The sequence below is a fragment of the Vespula vulgaris genome, chromosome 13, assembly GCF_905475345.1.
Source record: "Vespula vulgaris chromosome 13, iyVesVulg1.1, whole genome shotgun sequence".
In the NCBI taxonomy this organism is placed as follows: Eukaryota; Metazoa; Arthropoda; class Insecta; order Hymenoptera; family Vespidae; genus Vespula; species Vespula vulgaris.
Window position 1 is genome coordinate 5,141,080 of NC_066598.1, and position 6,000 is coordinate 5,147,079.

The window sequence follows — 6,000 nt, forward strand, 5'->3', positions numbered from 1 at the left end:
CTTCATATTTTTGCGTTTTCAATTAATGAACTACTTCTTCAAAAATTGTTAAGGAAGGGATGGAGACTGTATCTTTGTCCTAAACATTTTATTAATTAGATCATTTGATATGTTTTGTATCTTTTTTGACTAAAAATTACTGATATTCTTTGAGAATTCTATTTTAAACTGTATTTTTATATTACGTAGAAAATATATAAAAAATTTTAGTTTTTCACTTTGTGCGTGGTTATATAGAATTTTGTTTATTTGTATTAATATATAGGATTTATACCTTTGAATTTTGATGATTTTGTCTTTTACGTAAGATTCGTAGAAATTGTTACTATGTATTTTTAAAACTGTTTCATGTATTGCGTTCTATATATATTTGTCTATTTCAATTATAAATTCGTCTATTTAATTATTAGTTACATTATTATAAATATTCAAATTATAGTTTCTGGTAAGAAAATTTTAGAAAATATTTCAATTCATTTTGTTAAAGATAAATTTCAGAATATCGTTTTAGACTTTTAGGTTATCTTTTAGTCAAAAGTATGTTTACTTATCTCCATTATCAGTGTATAGTGATCGTTGTCATAAGCGTATTGTCGATACGTAAATTAAAAAATTGAAATCATATATCAATAATACAATTAATTAAAATTTGTATATATATTATTAAAAGAAGAAGAAAGAAAAACCATAAAAATAAACAAAAAATATAAAAATAACCAACTCCCCGGCGGGGAATCGAACCCCGGTCTCCCGCGTGACAGGCGGGGATACTAACCACTATACTACCGAGGATGAGGACACTTCCACAAAATTTATTTAAGTATATAAACAACGTAAAGTAATATACAATAGTTATTTTATATTTTTATATCATTATTTTGTGAACATAGAAATAACAATCCCGATTCTATTTTATTTGCTTTTAGATAAATAGTTAGCTGTTTCTAGTTGTTCAGATAATTATTTTTCATGTTTTGATATATGATTATGTCTATATCCTTTTGTATATTACAGCCACCAGTATTCCTCAATATTTTTTCTATTGATGATAATTTTCGATGAAGGTGGATATTAATATTATTTGAATTTAAATTATTATCACACAACAGCTTTTTATCGTTTGTTTTTTTATTATAATGATATATTTTGAATATACTCTTTCTTTATCTAAGTAAATAAATGATTCAGTTCTAATCCAATGATTAGAACGTGTGTGTCCCGTTTTTTTGAATATTTCAAATTTTGATATATTGATTTATAAATAAGGCCATTTGAATTGACTGCGTGGATAAAAACCCAGTGATTTATAATTAATTTTAAGATAAATAAATCTATACTTATTATCTTTGCTTCTCCATAGAGATTGTTTATGCTAATGTATTTGATGTAATTCGATTTTGATGATCTATATTTACCTAAATATACTCTTAATTTACTTAAACATACATTTATATTTGAAAGATATCGTTTTTTTTTATGGTTCCAGTAATGATGTTAAACCAAATCACACACCTGTAAGTTATGATAGGTCTTATTAATAATTTATAAAACAATAATTTTATTGTCTATTTTAAATCTATAATTAGATCTTTCGAACAAAATAGTTTTTTATGACTGAAAAGCTTTTTCTCAATTGTATACCTATGTATATGTGCATTATAATTCAATTAAAAATCTAGACATACACTTAACTAGCGAACAGTCTTTTTATGTGGGATGTTTATTTATGAGACATAGTTATCGTGAATATTTAATTATTTAGTTACTAATTACTAATTATTTAGAATTAGTTCATTTTGATATCTACATTGTAACAGAGTTTACGTTGTATTCTGTTTTCTGCCTTGTTCGTTTTTCAGCCTATTTATTTATCAGATCTTTTTCTATTTCATTTTATTGATTGAGTGGCAAACAAAAGTATTTGTATCGTAAGGAAATCATAAAACAAATAATAATAACTTATAAATCAATAATTTTATTTCAATAATTATATTTTATTTCAATATTTACAGTAATACTCGACATAAATGCATATATATATGTATATGCCTAATCGTGTTTACGCTTTCTCCGTTGCCTCTGCGTGAATGTTTTGAATCCGATCTCGAGAATCCGAGCAGGGGAAGAACTTAAAAAGCAGCGAGAGCAAATGGACAGGGATGAGTAAACACTACGTTAAAATCAATGAATATTATATCCGGAATAAATAGCGTATACATGCTTTAACCAGAAAAAAGAAGAGTGACTTCATTGAAATTAAACCTATGATCCTATAAAATATATAAATAATTCATATTCTATAATTTACTAACTAATTTTAATATAGTAATTTATAAGTCTGTAATTTTTATGGTGAACAAAAGTATTCGTACATTATCAGATTTGTTGATATACCCAACAATTAAGATCGATAAGGAATTTCTTTTCAGTCATATAACAGCTTAAAGTTTTATTTCACAAATATGGAACTCAAAGATAATGGAATCATTTTATCAGAAACAAAAATTATTGCAAATTTGTTTAATAAAAATAAACCTTTTAAAGAAATTGCAAAAAAGTCGATCGACAGTTCAGCATATAATTAACAAATTTTAAACTACAGAAATAATAATGAATTTGCTATGATGTGATCGTCCATAAAAATTTTCTAACTACGCAGAATGTAGAATTTTGCAAATAATTAAGAAAAATCCAACTACAGTAGCTCAATTTTCAACAGAGATTCAAGGATATAATTTAGATATATTCTAAAACTATTTTACGGCTGCTTCACTAAGAATATGATTAGGGTTGTTACCTTGAGGAAACCCTATATTAAAATAATTAATAAAAGAAAGAGACTTTAGTTCAGATAGGAGTATCTAAACACATTCGATCATGCTATAAACAATGATAGCGTTTTGGAATAATGTCATTTTCCGACGAATTATAATTCAACATTTTTCACTGAGATAGTTTCACAAAAATATGGCTATCAAGCTATTCAATCCTGATAGACCAGAAAATATTTGTATGTCTTAGACATCATCTCCATATTCTGTTAATAACCCTTGATCGTTATAATTTTCTGAACTTGATCTGAATCGTTTAACAATTACTAGCGAAGAGAGTACTAGCGAAGAGATACTTTCCAAAAGCATTATTAAGATAGAAGTTAACGAAATCGAAACTACTCTTAGAATAAGAACGATTGTATTTTCGGTTGCGCTAAATTACATATTCATAATATAATGACAGAATACTAATCATATAGAATACTGCTAAAACTTGTAATTAAAACGATTCACAAATATTTCTCTTAAAGATTTTATACATTAAAGTAATTTAGCGGCTAGAGTAATGATTCTCTTGGAAGTCGAAGTAACACTTGTAGAACTATTGAAAACTAAAATTAATGAAAATGCAACATTTGCATTGATACATATAAAGATTTCAAAATGATGGACGACCTATTGCAATCTTTAATAATTGCTTTCGGAGAATAAGAATCAAATATATAATTAAATCGGGAATTATCAGAAATCATCTAAAAAAGAAAAAGTTTCTTACAGCATTCGCTATTCTTTAAAAGAATAAGAACTTAATTAGTTCAGAGTTACGAAAGTCGAAATAAAGAAGTTATAGACAATATTAATTTATAAATGATAAAAAACATTGTATATAATCAATTTCTAGAAGGCATCCGTAAAGAGATAAATATCCGTATACCACATGATCTAACCATAGATATAGCTAGACTGTTATCTAATAATTATAACGATTCAACTGTGAATGAATCCATGTTAGTAATAAATTCACACAAATTAACCGTAAGATTATTAATTCGTAAGAATATTAATCGTAAGACTTATGCAACTTAGGCGTAGATATATTAATCTGTTAAATTAATATTAATCTGTATAGAAACATTAATCTGTCAAATATGTAGAAACGAATTTACGATACGTCGCAATGTAGATTTCGAAATAATCCTATCTTACAAAGAGATATTCAGACCATTGTCTTAAACTCACCTCTCACTCTTATTGTTAAATGTTACTTAAATATGTCATAGAATAGGACACTCAGTTGAATCTTGTCAATATCAGCTTATACTTGTATGTCAATATTGAGAAAGTAAGATAATTGTATTAAAAGAATGCATTAAATTTTGATTAGTCAGCAACAAATCGAATTAAAAGACAGCCAGTCTCGCATTCAAAATAATTTACGACAAATAATTATAAATGAATATTATGGCATTAAATTTATCAATAGCACTTATGCTTGACACCAGATCAGGACCTAATTTAAGTCAGGTAAATAACGTATCACAATTTTTACATATAAATTAAACTAATACGTTAAAATTAAATGAAATTAAAATGTCGTTTATACATTAGGACGAATAGAATCAACATTTTTAGATACCTTGATCAATATCTATAATCAATATCGTAAATAAAAACTTTCCAATCCAAAAAAACTGGTATATTAGCAAATAATTTCTTTCAACCCAATGAAATAAAAGTAAATTGCTCAAGCCATTGTTTATTTTTTTTTTATAAGAAAATTATATCCTATACCTTTAGGATAATCACTATACCACCAAGATGTAAAAGCATTTTATATCTGCATAAGAAATACAAATTTAAAAGAAGGATGTCTGTTGAAGTTACGAACAGGAGAGAGAATTTAATTAGGTGACGACATCATAATAAATATAAACGAAAAAGTTCACGTTCTATCACTAATACATATTATGGAGCCACAAATTTTGTAGTACCTACTATCATTATCTGTGCAATGGGCAAATGCCAAAAACTTAGATAAATACTGGAGAAAACAAATACATGTGTTTTTTGATATTTTTTTCCATTATTTTTATTATTTCTTACCGAATGTATTGCTTGAGGTCTCTAACATTAATAATGAACCGAGAATATTATACTATTTTTAAAATATCCCTAAATATAGTATCCTTATAATATCTTTAAAATATAAAAAGAAGTCAAACGGTGCGATTCAGTGATCATGGTGATTATAAGTCTTCGCTCAACTTTAATATTTTATTCGCTGAAGATTAAAAATGTGTAATCGAAGGATTTCTTGCTCAACATTAGTTTGATATAAATTAAGAGATTATATGTACTATGGAGTATTTTAATCTAAAACCAAATTGAAGATCTGAAATAATATTTTGATCAGTGAGAAATTGTAGCGTTATTTAACTAATTGTGCGTTATCAAACTTAAAAGTAGACTTATAAGTCAGTAATTGATTCGATCACTTTCATCTTCGTTCTTTTTAATTATTATTGCTTTCGCTGTTTTCCATATATTTAAAAAATACATACTGCTTAAGTAATTGCTGAATATAATTATGTAGAAATGAATGTATAGTGGCGATATTTGTTTTAGGGATATATTTGGGATTTTATCAAAACTTTCATTGTTTAATCTCTTTAATGTGAGTTGTAATTAAAGATTTGTTAAAGTTATCAGTTGGATTTGTTGGTGAGAATATGTATTTAATTTTCTGGTAACAGAAAAGTTTTCTTTAACTTCAACTATCTCATTTTTTAGTTGATCTATTGTTAGTTTAATAATGTTAGCTGTTCTCTACCCATTTCGTTATTTTGCTTATTTTATGTAACGAATTTGTAATTTGATTGATGCTATAGATTTTGTTTTCTCTTTTTAGTATTTCTTCATTAATTTTTTTAATTCTTCTTACAGGCATCTTTTGGTGTTACTTAATAGGTTTATATATTGAGCGAGCATACTATTATTTTTCTTGTCATATGATTTTTTGTTTTGTTAATTTACGCGATTATGTATCTTTCCTCTTCCTAAAATTTTCTGATTTTATTACTGACATATGGTTCCGCTAATATAAAGAATTTTGTATTGATATTGTGAGGTCTATCGCTTGTTCCATAGTTGTTTCTAATCTACCCAATCAATCTCTGTATTATCGATATACATAGATAACATACAAATATGTAGGTGATAAAAGGTG

General features: G+C 26.0%; 1 non-coding gene across 1 annotated transcript; it reads right to left on the minus strand.

Annotated features, from left to right (window-relative positions):
- Window positions 1–720: 720 nt before the first annotated feature.
- Window positions 721–792, minus strand: Trnad-guc (transfer RNA aspartic acid (anticodon GUC)). Its single transcript has one exon. It is a non-coding gene; the product is annotated as a tRNA-Asp (tRNA).
- Between the last annotated feature and the right edge of the window lie 5,208 nt (window positions 793–6,000).